This window comes from Galeopterus variegatus, unplaced genomic scaffold (assembly GCF_000696425.1).
Source record: "Galeopterus variegatus unplaced genomic scaffold, G_variegatus-3.0.2 Scaffold270, whole genome shotgun sequence".
Classification (NCBI taxonomy): Eukaryota; Metazoa; Chordata; class Mammalia; order Dermoptera; family Cynocephalidae; genus Galeopterus; species Galeopterus variegatus.
Window position 1 is genome coordinate 714,506 of NW_007726381.1, and position 17,017 is coordinate 731,522.

Genomic DNA, 17,017 nt, shown 5'->3' on the forward strand with positions numbered 1-17,017 from the left:
AGTTATTTTTCAGGAACCAAACCCAGTACTCCCTTGAGGATTTCTTGTAAGGGTGGTCATGAGGTAGTGAACTCCCGCAGTTTTTGTTTGTTTGAGAAATATTCTATTTGCCCTTCATTTTGGAAGGATAGCCTTGCAGGGTAGAGTATTCTTGGCTGGCAATGTTTGTCTTTTAGTATTTTACGTCTGCTAACTTTAGGTTTGGATTGTTCTTGTTTTTCTAGTTCTTTAAGGTGAGGTGTTAGATTGTTCACTTGCCATCTTTCCATTCTTCTGAGGTAAGCATTTAATTCAATAAATTTCCCCATAGGTGATTTGACGCTTCTCTCTTGCAGCTTTTAAGATTCTCTCTCTGTCTCTGAGTTTTGCCAATTTGACTAAAACATGTCTTGGCGAAGCCCTTTTTGGGTTGAATATGTTTGGAGATTGTTGAGCTTCCTGGATCTGAAGATCTGTGATTTTTCCTATACCTGGAAAGTTTTCTGCCACTATTTTGTTGAATATGTTTTCAATGCAATCTCCATTTTCCTCCCCGTCTGGAATACCAATGACTCAGATATTTGGGCACTTAAGGTTATCTGATATCTCTCTCAGATTTTCTTCAATGTCTTTGATTCTTTTTTCTTTTTTGGGGTCTGCTTGTGTTATTTCAAACAGCCCATCTTCAAGTTCAGAGGTTCTCTCTTCAACTTCCACAAGCCTGCTGGTTAAACTCTCCATTGTGTTTTTTATTTCGCTGAATAACTTCTTCAGTTCAGCAAGTTCTGCTACATTTTTTTTCGGGACATTGATTTCCTTGTACATTTCCTCTTTCAGGTCCATATACTTTTCCTCATTTCATCATGATATGTAGCTGAGTTTTCTTGTATCTCATTGTTTCCTTAGAATTATCACTCATAATTCCTTGTCAGTCATTTCAAGGGCTTCTTGTTCTATAGGATCTAGACTTTGAGATTTATTAACTTTTTGTGGTGTACTTTCTTGATTTTTTGTATTTCTAGTATCTTTTTTTTGATGTTTATTCATTGTGGCAGGGGGTTTCACAGTCCACTGTTTTGAGACTATTGACTAACTAAGATGTTGCTGTGGTTGCCAATTTGGTATGGCTACCTCTGTGACTGCTCAGTTGGCCTCTAGTGCCTTGTGTGTGTGGTTGCCTCAGGTCTTAGGCCTCTCCGGGGAGCCACCTCTCTGGTCAGCTTGGACTCTGCTGGGCTGCTGGATCACAGGGCAGTACCGCAGGGTGTGTGGTCTCTGCTGAGCTTCCACTTCCCATGCCGGACTTCACCCTGTTCCGTGCGCTCTGGCCTGGGCTGCTGGATCACGCAGTGGTGGCCCCACAGGTTGTGTGGTTTCTGTCAAGTCTCCGCCTCCCTAGCTGGACATATCCCCACTCTGTGCGCACTAGGCTGGGCTGCTGGATCTTGCAGTGGCGGCCCAGCAGGGTGTGTGTTTTCTGCCGAGTCTCCGCCTCCCTAGCCAGACGTCTCCCCACTCTGTGTGCACTGGGCTGGGCTGGGATGTGTCTTCTGCAACCCTCGTCTATTGGCCAGGCCTTCAAGTCCCTGCTTGGCACCGCCTCACCCAGGAAGTCTTCCAGATTTCTGCTAGGCGCAGATGACCGGTCGCTCTGGGTGCCTTTGTAGCACTGTGTAGATCTTTCTTGGGACTTATCACCTTCCTCCTGGTACCGAGGTTATTTGTGTACTTGTCTTATCTCCCACACCAGAGTGTGTGCTCCTCAGGGGAGGAGCCCACAGCACACAGTTCACCTTTGAATCCCCCCGGCACAGACCAACTCCGGTGCCCTTCTGCAGATGGCTCTCCGGCAGGTTCAAGCAAACTCGGGAACACTCCGACCACACTATTCCTAACCAGAAATCGGTTAGGCGTTTTTCTGAACTGGTGGCCGCAGAGATGGTATCTGCCTCCCAGTAACAGCAAGTTTACCAGGGGCCGGAGCCCAGGGTGCGGTGGAGTGACAGTCAGCCCGGCCCGCACTTCCCTGCCCTCCTGACGCTGGCCAGGGATGCCCCACGCCACCAGCCCCGCCAGAGAACCATGGAGGGAGTGGGAGGGGAGGCCGGCCTGCAGGCCCCGAGAAGCCCCGCACCAGGGCAAGCAAGTGGGAAGGCTCAGTGAGGAGCCGAGCTGGGTGAGGAGGACAGGCCTGGCCGAGCTTGGCCGGAGCTGTCACCACCCGAGAAAATGGAGGCAGCCCCGGGGCCGGTGAGTGGCCCGGTGGGGCAGGCGGAAGCTGGGCGGGCATCCACCCCATGAGCAGGGCCGGGCCAGGTGTCACTCACGGGGCTGGGCTGGGCCCGGCGGCTCTCTCTCCGCCTCTGTGTTGTCTCCATACCCATCCTCGGCCGCCGCCACCTTGGGCTGCTCACTCGGTCCCACAGCACGGCTTGGGCGCTCCCAGGAATCTTCTTTTATGCCGGCCCGAAACCTTGAATCCTGAATAGGGCAGCTGGCTGCCTTCAGCGCAGCCCCGGTCTCTGGGATCCTGGCAGCATTTACAGCGGCCCTGACGCCATGTTCCCTGTTTAGAAACTCGTTTTTGCAGCTAAGAAACAGTTCTTTTTCTGCTCCACACTTCAAAACTGTTGCCTGTAAATGCAGCCTCTCCTGCCGGGGGCAAAGTGGCGTTCAGCCCCCACGACCAGCCACCAGCAGCGGTCCTCCCTTAAGAGATGGCAAGAGGAAGGTCCACAAGTTTCCCGGCTGCCTAAGGCCCAATGGCAGCCTTTTCCACCTCGGCTACTCAGCGCCAGCCGCCGCAGCCACAGCCATCTTGTCCTCTGTTACCTTATAAATTTTTTAATTTTTTTTCACTTTTTGACTCTTTTTTAGTTAACACTTAGCTTAAAACCCAAACACACTGTACAGGTGTACAAAAATATTTTCTTTCTTTAATCTTTATGCTTTTTTCTATTTTAAAATTTTTTTCATTTTTTTTTTCCTTTTTAAACTTTTTGTTAAAAACTAAGACACACACAATAGTCTAGGCCTACACAGGGTCAGGATCATCAATATCACCGTCTTCCACCTCCTCGTCTTGTCCTAGTGGAAGATCTTCAGGGGCAAAAACACACTGGAGCTGTCATCTCCTGTGATAACAATGCCTTCTTCTGGAACATCTCCTGAAAGAACTTCCTGAGGCTGTTTTGCAGTTAACATTTTTTTTTTTTTTTTTTTTTGTCTTTTTTTGTGTCCGGCAACGGATCGCAACCCTCAGTGTTGCGCCCACACCGGACCAGGACCGGCCACGGGATCGCAACCCTCGGTGTTGCTCCCGCACCTCACTCAGCCAGTGAGCGGGAACCGGTCTGTATGTGGGATCCGAACCCTCGGCGGGAGCGCCGCCGCACTCCCAAGTGGCGCACTGTAGCAGTGCGCCACCGGGCCAGCCCGGTTAACATTTTTTTTTAAGTAGAAGGAGTACACTCTAAAATAATGATTAAAAGTATAGTATAATAAAACCATAAATCAGTAACATGCTGATTTATTAAGTATTATGTACTGTACATAACTGTATGTGCTATACTTTTATACGACTGGCAGTGCAGTAGGTTTATTTACACCAGCATCACCATAAACACGTAATGCCTTGCTCTGTGATGTTACAACAGCTGCAATATCACCAGGAGATGAGGAATTTTTCAGATCCATTGTAATAATCTTATGAGACCACCGTTGTACATGTGGTTCCTTGCTGACCGAAACATCATTGTGTGGTTCATGACTGCAAACAAAAGAAAAGCATTGATGGCAACAAACACAATTACTTGCCTCTTTCTGTCAAAAATAATACAATTTATTTTGTACACATCAGTGCCAGCTTATAGCCAGTTTTATTTTCTGCATACATTGGTAGAAGTTAGTTGTTTTGAGAATATGTTACTTCTTTTATCAAGTTTTCCTTTTTAAAAAAAACTTTTTAACTTAGTTGCATCTTTACATATATGGCTAGGACAATGACTGCAGTCTATGACCATTATTGGTAACAGAGTAGTGTATTTTAGTGTTAACTGTGGTTTAAAAGCATTATGCATAATATTAGTTAAACACTGTGAATTCTGCAGTGGTTTTTACCATCAGCTAGAAATAATGAGAATAAGGTTCTAAGCATCATGAAATCCTTTCAATTCAAGAACACCCCATCGATGATGTAGACCAGGAGTCACTGTGTGAAGTCACAGGCAAGGCTAGCAACCAGCCAATATGCATCAGAGCCCCAGCCCAGGGCGAGTGTCAACGGCTTGGGTGTGACTCTCACCCCAGCTCACTCCAGTGAACTTCCGAATGATAAGCAATTGACATCCAGTATCTTCTAATATATTCCAAACCCCAGCCCTTCAGCTAGAGATGGCCTAAGCTGCATGGGATCCTGGAGGTTAGTCAATATTTTACTAATGAGGAAACAAATGTGATAATTATTAAGATTAAGGGGAATGCTGAATTTGCTTTTTTTTAAAATAGTTTTTTTTTTTTCCTTCCAGCTAATATCCCAATCCCTTAACTGAAGTGACTTTAAAAGTCTCACATTCTTTTTCCTTAGAATGCCAGCTGCAGCAGCCTGTGCAAAACCAGCCTGCTCCATACGTCAGGCAGTGTTTGTATAAATTTCAGCGTATCCAAGCAAGGCCTTTTTAACTTTCCAGCCTACGGAAGAAGCTGTACTTTCCTGAATGGCAGCCAGGAAAAAACTTGGAGATTTGGCAGGAAGACTGTGGGAAGCCTGGTGCAACACCAGGCTGAGATCTGGGGCAGAGGCTGCCTACAAAGGCAGAGGAGTGAAACCCCTCCCTTTGTTTAGCTCTCCATACTAGTACAAACGGAGCCCCCAGATTGCAATCAGGCCCTATTGTATAAACTTGGGGTTTCCATGCCATGCAGCACTTTTGGCACCAAGTACCATATTATTTTTCATCTGGAAAACCAATTAGCATTCTTTTTATATCTGGGTGTTAATACTTGGGCCTTAGAGCAGTTTTTTGGCCACCAGCCCACATGGCTGTAGTCTCTTGGGCAATGCCTGACAAATTAAGATAAAACCGTTACTTCATGTTTTCCTACAAAGAGAAAACAAAAACTGTTTCCTGCCCTTATTAATTGGATGAAGTCAATTTCCACATTTAACAAATAAAAAGGTAGGCATAATCAGGGTGTCAACCTAGGGCCTTATCTCTCCCCAAGCTGGTTCCTCTGCAGGAATGTGAGGGAGCACGACGTGTCAGGTTCTGACTAGGCTTTCCTTCTCTTGGAAAAAATCCTCCTGGTCAACAGAAGCCTCTGTGAAGTGGACAGGCTTCAGCCACCCCAAAGTCACCCTTTGGCCTCTGTGGCATTTTTGAGTTACAAGTTTCAGCAATGTGATGTACCTGGGGGAAAGAATTGTTAGGAGATTCCAGCCCTGACAAGTGGATTAGTCATAACAGTCAAGAGGGCACAGCCCAGTTTGAAAGAAAGAAACGCAGCCAAATATTTCCCTATTTTGAAAGCAGAGCAAAGTCAAGTTCACACTCTGGGAATGTAGTTTATGATTAGAGAAAGCCATATCTGGGCTGCTGTCTCAGAATATCTGAGCGTGTGGAGAAGAGGAGGAAAAGAGGCTGGAATTGCTGTGGGGGGTGCCCATCCCGTGAAGTATTCCCCGATGGTAAACAACCCCTGCCATGGCAACACAACTTAATGCCACAAATCAGAGGAATGTGGCCCTCCAGCGAGCAGACCATGACTTGGGAAAATCTCCAGGATGATGCAAAATATTTAGAAGGGAAGTAGTAAAACAAACAGAAAGGAAACACAGCAATATGACTGCAGCTTGAAGACGAAAATATGTTAGACATAAAAAGCAGTTTGGGTGTAGTTACAGCAGTGTTTTTGTGTTGTTGGTACTGAATGTACATCTCTTTGCTAGAAATGGCCTGAGGGGTTGCTGCTCCCCTTGAAGACTTTCTTTGTCAATAATGGGTGGTGGCATCCTTAAAAAAAAAAAAAAATTCATTTGAAAGACTTCTTTAAGGAATTTGTACAGAACATTTTCTTTGCAACAAAATCTATTCTGGAGCTATATTATTTAACAAGGAGACTGTGTTCTGAGTCATACAGAAATTTATTATCCAATTTTGTTCTTATTGCTATGTTTGCTATCAAGACCAGAAAATTATCATCTTTAATAATCTAAGGGAGTGACTAGAAAATGCCACAGAAAAAGAAGCACTAGACTTGAGTCTGTAGGTGCAGGAAATCACCCAATCCCCATGCGCAGGTTAGCCATACATGCTAACTTGCCAGAACAGTCTCAATTTACTCCAGTTGTCTAGATTTAATTACTAATAGTGCCTCTTTCACTCACAAAAGTGCCCTGGTTTGTATAGTAAATAATATGGTGACCCTGTTCATGCACAGAGCCCAAGGGTCCTCTGTCTACTCCCACTTCGCCCAGGGACACCAGTCTGTGGTTCTGTAAAGCTCAGAACCTGAAAGCCAGATAAGAAAGGGAGGTGGGTAAGGAGTTGCTACCATCTTACAAAGAAGACTCCTCGACAGTTTGGCTTCATCTGAAAGAAGCGTGGAAGGACCATGAGCAAAATTAACTCTGTTTGTACCAAGGAGAGAAAAGAAACTATCCATCCTAGAGACCCCTGAGGCAGCCTGCAGGCATACCTACCTGGGAGCTTCTCACTAGATCTTGTACCAAAGTCTAAACAGCACTTTTCTATCAAATCCTAGAAGGCAGGCTATCGTCTCAAAAGAAGACATGTATGCTGCCTCTTTTTGTGCCTTGCTATCTAGAAAGCATTGCTCAGATGTTCCAAATCAGAAAGTGTTCAGCCATTTCGTACTGCCACCAGCTACGCAGCTGGGCTGCAGCTATTTGGATCAGAATGGAAACTCTTTGATCTCTTTTACATCTAAGTTTAACTGTGGCCTGGGCCCAAAAGGTGGACTAATTTTGGCAACTTCCCTGGTACACTTTTATCTAGAGATAAAAAGAACACTTGGAAGCATAAACAGAAGGTGTATTTCTGTAGGCCCAACAGCCACCACTTCAAAAAACAAGACTATAGAAGCTGGTGCTGAATAGTAGCTCTGATTTCTTCTGCTCCCTCATTCGTTGGCAGCCAGTAGGACCGTTTCCTTTCATTGTAAATGTACAAAAATAATATAACATTAAAGAACTTAGAAAGGAGAGATGCATTTCCAGCACAGGGACTTCTATTTTCACATGAAATTTTAAAAATTGAAAGCCATGCTTTTTAAGTTATAAAGTCATTACACAAGCCTTGGGTGCTAGAGTCCAAAGTTCTCGTGCAGGCTCTGCAAATACCTGTATGAGTAGAGCACTTGCAGCAGCCATTCGCCTAACCTTGTATCTCAAGGGGTTTGGGCTTTCTCTGGGCTTTAAGTGAGGACTTAAGGCTTGCTAAGCTCAGTTAGGAGAACACAGGCCTTCAGGGGCAGCCAGCTTTGAGCTCCAGAGAGAAGAGTCACTGCTTGTCGTGACCTTTGCACTATGTGCATTTGTCAGTTGAAGACCAAATGAGAGAAAATCAAGACCCCAGTGGGGTTTAATGTAGGCTATTTGAACTCATACTCACAGCTATAGTCCATTCCAGAATAGGACATGGTGGAGTTAAGGGATGGTGCAGTTAAAGTGGGGACATGGTCTCTTCACAGGGGCACACATCTGAGTACACAGAGGTAATGGCTGGATGCAAATCATATATACTCTGAGCAAAGGTATTTGGCACATTATTGCCAAAGCAATGCATTCTGTTGGAACTAAAATCACCAGATTGGAAGGAGAGATTTATGGTTTTCCCTTGAAAATATTTAGGGAGACCAGCAAGTTTCCTGAAGGACTCTTGGGACAGGACCTAACAGAATACAAACACCACACAGCTTAAACACACCACCATGGCCAACTACCCCCATATAGTGATTTGACAAATGGAGATAAGCCAGCTAGTCCAGTGCTGGGCAGAGTTGATGGAATGTAATACTGTGGAATTTGTGGATTAAAAGGTCCTAATATAGAGAGATGAAGTAATAATACTGGGAAATATTTTTTTTTGTGGATCATCAGTTGGCATCACAGAATAAATTTGTCTGCTGAAAATATGAAGTATTTGCTACTTTTTATTCTAGAAATTGCCTTTTTGTTTTATTATATTGTTGGCTTAAAAATTAGTGCCACCTTATTTGGGTTTTCAATAGCAAAGTTTTCACAGGTTTCTGGATAAGGGGATATGACTCAAGCCTGAGAAGTATGAAATTCCCATTAAAGTTTCCTGGCCACCTCAGAAATCAGGATTCCATGTAAAGTTTGGGAATTACATTAGATCATATCTAAGACCCCTTTTAACAATGCAACTTTTGCATAACAAGTATCTGAACAAGGCTAATGAATATCCTTTTATGTCCATTTCAACACCCATTCCCCCCTCTGCCCCCAGAAAAGAAAAATTGGCAGCAAAGCCTGAGGTCAAGAGAAAATGTAAGTGAAGAGAGGCCTAAACCAAGATAGCAACAGACATGTGATTCTCACACCCTCCTTGAAGCAGGTCTCTATCCTGTGAGGAAGAGCTTGAGCCAGCATGTCTGACCTTCCCTGAATATTCCTCTCTTTGATTTAAAAAAAATTGTTTTTAGTTAAACAAGAAACACGTAAATATGTTCTCACAGTAAAAGAGTCAGTCCATCAGATCTCTGGGATCATTCATTGTACATAACCGAAGAGAATAGCTTCCAGGTGCTCTCACTACACACACGTGAAAAATTGTAACTATGCGAGGAGATGAATTTGTTAATTTGCTTGACTGTAGTAATCATTTCACTATGTATATGTATTTCAAAACATCATGTTGTACACCTTAAATATACACAATTTTTATTTTCAAAAGAGTCTATCCATACAAAAGTGATAGAGTGAAAAATAAATGGATACAACATATTTATACATACAAAGGCCTTATTAATTTATATATGATTATATTATGTTGTGACAACTTCTTTTTACTTGGGTCATAAAGAAATTTCTAATTTAATAGCGATCTAGTTCTTTCTTTATAATAATGGAATGTTCTGTAATTTATTTACTCTCTCCTTTAGTAATGATATTCAGTTTGTTTCTACTTATTTGCTATTATAAATTGAGAATATCCTTGCAAATATGTCTTAGTGCCTAAGAGTGAGTATTTTCATTGAACAGATTCCTAGAAATAGATTGCAAAGTCAAAGACTGGGCTTACTTTACATTTTGGTAAATATTGTCTATTTTATATATGCTTTGGTCATATGTATTTCTTCTGTAAATGATCCTTTGTATCCCTTTTCCACATTTTACTCAGTCCTTTGTGTTTTGCTTATTCATTTGTAGGCACTCTTTATGTATTATAGATTTTTTTATATGTTGTAGTCTGTAGTCTATCATTAACTTCATTTTAATGATTGTCTCACTAAAGTTTTTTCAAATTTTATAAGATCAAGTTATGGATACTTTCTTATGTGATTTATGAGTTTTGTGTGTTGCTTTGGAAAGTTTTTCCCACCCCCAAAGTTATTTAAAAAATTTTTAATATATTTTCTTTAAATAATTTTATAATTTGTTTTTAACAGTTAATCCCTTTAATCTCACTGAATGTATTTTTTCCTATGGTGTAAACTGTGAGTTTAATATTTCCCCCCCGCCCCCGAAAGGTTAGCCAACTGTCACAATGCAATTTATTGAGAAGTCTCGAGTACTTTTACTGATTTGAGATGTCACTTTTACTATAAACTACGTTCCTGTATATTTCTGGGTTTCTGTTCTATTTTTTGTTAATGTGTTTGTCTATTTCTGTGCCAAAATAAACTGTTTTAATTGCTCTATACTATGCTCTGATTATTACTAGGTCAAATCCTGTTATTATTCTTTTTTCTAAAAAGTTAACTTGCTAATCATTGTTGTTCTTTCTTCCATATGTATTTGAGAATCAGATTGTCAACATCTTTCCAATGTTGAGTCTTTTCGTCAAAAAATATGGAATAGAACTTCATTTACGTAGGTTTTCAGACACCCTTTTTTAAAAGTCTTGCACATTTTCTATTGATTTATAAATACAAAATTTGTTTTGTTGCTATCGTGAATAAGATTTCTTTTGTCATGTTTTCTAATTGATTTTGCTAATGTTAAGAAAGCTATTGATTTTTGTATATTGACTTTTATTTCTGATCACCTTACTATACTCTTAGATTCTAATAGCTTTTCTTTTCCCCTGATTTTCTTGGTAGAAAGCCTCATTATTTCTCAAATTACTTGTGGAGATTTTAGTAGAACTTCAACTCTGAAGTGTATTTAAGATCTACCAATTAGCAGCAATCTTTTGAGAGTTTACATTATGCTAGGCATATTGGGAATATTACTGGTACTCCAATAGAAAATATGTAACTTTTGTTTGTGAAGCATACAGACTCAACACTTTAACATATGGTTTGTTCTTTTTGTTTGGATTTTTTGGTATAGATCAGGTACCGTATTCTTTTTCAAATAGGTTTATCTTACTCCTTCCACATACATACAAAAAATGAATTCTCAAATTTAACAACTGTTTTCAATTTCTATTGCTTGTTAAAAGGCCACCAATGAAACCTACAATCAAGAATATATAAATTACAAAGAAATACAACTCTAAAACTGAATAAATAAGAACAAGAGGAAATCATTTTGAGCTTCACTGTCACTCAGCCCGTTTCTATTCTTAGCCAGCCTGGGCCTTCCACAGTAGAGTACCCTCTAGGTCACGGTTTGCTTCCCTGCCATATGGAAACACTGCAACAGATTTCCTTTGAGTAGCCCAGCCCTTAAGCTTACAAGGCCACATTTCCTGTGGGAGAGAATTCCTGAGGCTGAAATCCTTGCTAACTTCCCCTTCCAAAACTGATTGCTTCATATACAGACATGCTTTCTCTGGTTCTGTAGGTTCAAAATAATATAGAAAAATGAAGATATACTATTTTGGGGTGATCTTGTCCCTCCATTTTTTTTCTTAAAAACTAAAGGCTCATTTTCTTTAACTTAATTTGTACCTAGAGTGGATCTATTTTGGTTATAGATACAGATACAATGAGAGACTTGTAGGTTATAAGATGTAACATTCTATCTATATCAATCAATTCATAATGGATTTATTTGCTCCCTAACTGATAGTGGCTTTCTAGAATACTGTCTGGAGAAAATGTTTGAGCCTGCTTTGGGTCATAATCAATGAGTAATGTCTACCATGAGCATGGGAGGGAAAGTGGTAGGATGCCTGACATACATTGGCCACCTTTGAGTATAATTGTCTATCTATTTCTGAGCTTGGTTATGTAACCTTAAAAGTTTTGTTCATTTGTAGATACCATGAATATTTTTTTTTTAATTTGTTTTTTAAAATTTGGATCATCAAAGAAGCCTAAACAGTTAAGTGCTCTTAAATCTAGGAAGCCTTAATGCTAAGCATTGAGTATATAAATGAACATCTTAAAGTTTAAGCCAGAATACTCCATTTCATATTTTCAAAACATACGATTACAGTTATGATTTTTCTCATTATTATTAATAGTGGTAGTAATGGTAGTATTAAGAATAATTATAATTCTCAACATCCAGCTTGCTATAATATTGGATGGCATACAAGATTATCAGTAAAGTACTTTCAGGTCAAAATAGAGGACTTCATTTTTACAAGTCAAACACTCCAGGTCACTAAGGGCTGAGTAAATAATGTGAATGTCACTGGTTTTTACCAAAGATCAGTTTTATGTTTTGTATATTTGAGTGAGAAACACAACCTAAAAGTTAGGCCTTACAAAATATTTGAGAAATAACCAAGAAAAAGAAAACAGTGATGTGATGCTCTCAGCATTGGAGGTTGACAAGTCTGTTCTTCAGGATGAGATTAACTTGAAAGCCTGATAGTGACTAGTTTGTTTTAAAAAAAAAATAGTATTCAGCTGTGGTTTGGGTATTATATCATAAAGGCTCAAATCACTATTTTTCCATATTCACATATTTCTATTTTTTTTTTCTTACAGACAAGAAATCATTTCTTCTAACCACCCACTACTATAAGTCAACATGTCAATTACATTAGAAATATTATATAAGGGCTGGCCCCGTGGCACACTCGGGAGAGCGCGGCACTTGGGAGCGCAGCGCGCTCCCACTGCGGGTTCGGATCCCATATAGGGATGGCCGGTGCGCTCACTGGCTGAGCGCAGTGTGGACGACACCAAGCCAAGGGTTGCATTGTCTTAAGTGAATAAATAAATAAATAAATAAACTATTCCAAACCACCTCCTTGCTTCAAGGTTCAACATTTCCTTCTCTGAATTAACATTGTTGATGATTAAGTTGAATATGTTTCATTTTGTAGATGGTAGATGGCAGGTGAAAAACATTAGGTCACCTTTGATTAAATGCTAAATATCTTTCTTGACTCGTTGCCTGTCTGTATTTTTCAAGTTAATTATTGTACAGAGATTTTCAGTGATTTGTGTCAACCAGGATGCAAAATGAAAAGCGGTTCAGCTGCTAAATTAGGGAAGCCAGTAGTAACAATGTTAATGTTGTCCTCTATAATAGTTCAACAGAATGGAAATGGGAGTGGGCATTTTATTTTATTTTAAATTATTTTATTTTATATTTTATTTTATTTATTTTATTTTATTTTATTGCCTGTAACCTTTTCCTTTTGTATCATTGATTAAAACCAAATTGTCATCTTCTCTCCTTTAAAGAGACCCAACAGATCATATTTTTTGCTATTGGCACTTTTTTGAGATGAGGATATGAAAATCCCAGGTTGAACTTCACCGCTGTCAGTTCCAACCTGAGCTTTAAATACCACATCACTCCAGGCAAATGGTATACATTTATGAGAATAAAATTGGTTCCTATATTTATCCTACATATGTGATTCTAGGGATGAGTAAAATGCATTCAGTGTCTTGCAGTCCAAGGATCTGCCTTGTGGGACTGGTGTATATGGTGTTTGAGGACAGCTCCTCAAAGACAATCCGCACTGCACTGGCTTTTGTTAAAACCTGCAAATAGCATTATTTTCTGCTTCAATGCAGTGACATATCAAAAGCCAGGCTGCTTTTCTTTAGGAATTTCTATTGATGCTGAAAAGCTAAAAATGTTTCTCACCACTGACAGAGCAATACTAATGAGAAGAGCTTGAGCCTTGGCAAGAGCTACAGTATGTCAAGTTATCTAAGTAATCACATTAATACTCATGCTATGGGTTAAACATGCACCCCCAAAATTCATGTGTTGGAAACTTGATCTCCATTGTAACAGCATTGAGAAGATGGAAAATTGATTATGGTATGTGAAAGGTGGGACATTTAAGAGGTGACTGAATCATGATGACTGTGCTCTCATGGATATGGACTGGTGGCTTTATAAGGAGAGCACATGAGGGACTCTTGCCATCCTCGCCATATGATGACTACCTGCATTGCCACAAAACACCATAAAGAGTTCCCACCCAGCATAAGGAGCTTACTAGATGTGCACCATGAACTGTGGATTTCCCGGCCTCCAAAACAGTAAGAAATAAATTTCTTTTTCTCTATAAATTACTCAGTTTCAGTTACTCTGTTATAAGTGACAGAAAGCGGACTAATACAACTCATATTTCCCTTTTGTTTTGAGGTTAAGTACTACTGGTATTGAGTGGTCTTTCCCTATTTCATTACCTGTTAAACTTCCTTTACTTCTCAAAAATTCCCTCTTCCCTGTAGCTTTCCCTAACTTCCCTAGGAAATTAGTAGTTCCTTTCTCTATGATCCAGAAGCACATTGAATGCCACTTTAGCAACATTTATCATCCTGTGTCATTATTTTCTGTCCTCACTGAAGTTCAGTAACTGGGTCTTACTCATCCTTCAATCCCCCTACTTACAGAATCATCAAAAACTGTCCAGTAGCGTTAGTAGATTTCTAAAATAAATTAAAGAAAAATTAAATACAGGAGTCACAATAGTAAATACAAGTATATATTAAATAAAGAGTGTGCCCCATGTATTAGTCTGTTTTCTGCTGCTTATAACAGAATACCTGACACTGGGTAATTTATTTAAAAAATGAAGCTTATTTCTTACAGTTTTAGAGACTGAGAAGTCCAAGGTCTAAGGAATACATCTGGTGAGGGCCTTTTACTGGGTGAAAATTCTCTACAGGATCTTGTGGTGACACAGGCAATCACATGGTGAGAATGGCATGAGCAACCTACCCACTTGCCCTCCTTATAAAGCCTTCAGAACCTCGCCCTGAAAACCCATTAACAGTCCTCCTGATCTAATCACCTCTCAAAGGCCATACCTTTCAAATACCATAATCCAATTTCCTACCCTCTTAACCCTGTTACAATGGGGATCAAGTTTTCAACACATGAACTTTAGGGGGACACATTCATCCCATAGCACCCTACCACCAAAATATATAAGCAACACACACACACACACACACACACAATGAATTAGGTCCATAATCCTTCATCTCAAACTCTTTGGGATAGAAATATTTCAAAATTCAGAATTTTTAATGAATTTTAGAATGTAACAGTCTGTAAACTGTACATTATTTAAATTTCCACCATGGTCTGGGTCAGCACCCCCCAAAAAAAACACATTAGTATTTTCATAGCATAAGTATAAATATTCACCCTCAAGAAGGATAAAGACAAAAATGGCCTCACCAGTTCAGATTAGGTTTTGCCACCAAATGAGTTTTCCACTAGCTTATAAGAACTTGTTTGGTTTTCATAAATTTCTTGATTTTAGAATGAGGAATAAGGGATTGTGGGACTGCATAACAAAATCTATTTGGTGTTTCGTGGAGTCTGCCTCTATAAATGCAATCCAAACTGGATTTGGAACAAGATATTATTCTATGTTACATGCAAAAAAGCAACTGAATAAAATATCCCTCATTTCTGTCATTTGAATTTTAGTCTATTTCCAAAGTCTGTACTCCTATAAAAATGTAAATTAATATGCTTTCGTTTACCTTGTCAGTAAATTATATTAGTTGTAAGAATAAAAATTGGCAAAAAATCAAATTATTGAAAATCTTGTGCATAATAATCTTATGAAATGAACTATCAGAATAATAAGAGGGCTTTTTTATTGCAATTATTTAGAAAACTTCAACTAATTCATAAGGCAAAAGTATCAATTAATAGACATCATGTTGTGACCTGCTTATTTCTTTTTTTTTTTTTATTGAAACATAATTGATTGTACATATCTGTGGGATACAGCAACCTCAAGGAATGTTAATTCTCTTCCCTCACCATGCTTCCTCTTCCTTTCCTTTTTTTTCATTCATTTATTGAAGATTTATTTTGAACTGACTATGTACAATGCTAGACACCAGGGATATACTTCTTGGTCTTCATGGAGTGGACTGTCTAACAGGGGATGCAGACATTCAATAAATAACCGCACACAGAATTAGCTCTTTGGCACCCTGAGATGCCAGGAGAAAGTATTGCAAGGAGCCATTATGCCCTCAATAGCCTGAACTCAAGGACACATCATGTAAATAATTTTTAATTTAAAGATGGCCAAATTACTTATTTTTATGCATTTTGAACTTGAAATCTTCTGATGTTGGAAAGCAAGAGAAGTTTTCTCTTAAAAGCTTTATGTAACATATTAAAAATATACCATCTGAAGGAATTTATGAACAAGATACAAAGAAGATATCTGAATTATGAGTTTTCACTGTACCCTTAAGATTGTTCCATTCCGTTGTATTTATTGGGCATCTCCTATAATTATTGGGTACAAAGATGCTGGGCAACTCAAGGTAACATAAAACCATAAAGTACACAAGTAGTTCATGATTTTGTATTTTCCCAGGTAGTTTGTTCCTTTTCAAGACTTCATTTAATGACATTGATTAGTATTTTTGAACAGATTTAACTATTTCTTGATGTGATAATTTCAAAACCTAAAACTGAGTGAGATAGTATAAAACTATGAGCAAAACAGTGCCAATCTCTGGCTATTACGAATGCAAGGTCAACAATTGACCACCACCCATCAAGTACAAAACAAATGTAGCAGGGACACCTTTTTGATTGTGGGGTTGGAAAGGTCACAGCTATCTGCAGCCTTGTGCCTCCTGGCAAAGGAAGGGTTTCGTTGCCCTCAACTTCAGCCTTTGCCTTCTCAGTGGTGTGATGGCACATGACCCAGGATAGGATGCTGTGGAGGCAAATAACAGCATTACTTCTAGCACCTTCCTTTTGCCTTCCTTTCTTCTTCAGTATAATGTGCTAGCACCATGTTATCTCTGTTCTAGAATGGTAAAAAATCATTATTTTTGTAAATATCATAAAATTCTACATCTCGGGGAGAGCTTAAAACAATATCTAACTTATTATTTTATTTATGTATTTGATTAATAAAAATCCTATGCAGTTGTATGTAGTTCAGAAAAGCAATATGTTCAGTAAGGTATTTGCAACAGCAATAAAAGTGTTAGCTGTCTATAAATTATCAATTTACCATGATAGTCTCCATAGATCTGTCATAAATACTTTTCAAATAAAGACTTTCTATGAAACATTACCTCAGCTACATTAGGGACTATTTTTTAACCAATCAATTTATTTATTTATTTATTTATTTATTTATTTATTTTTTATTTTATTTTTTTTTTTATTTTGTCAATATACACTGTATATGATTATTATGGCCCGTCACCGACACCTCCCTCCCTCCTCCCTCTCTCCCCTCCCCCCCAAGAATGTCCTTTCCGTTTGCTTGTTGTAACAACTTCATGGAAGTATAGTTGTTATATCTTCTTCCCCACCCCACCCCACCCCGGGGTTTTTTTTTTTTTTTTTTTTTTTTTTTTTTTAGCTCCCACCAATGAGTGAGAACATGTGGAATTTCTTTTTCTCTGCCTGACTCGTTTCACTCAATATTATTCTCTCAAGGTCCATCCATGTTGTTGCAAATGG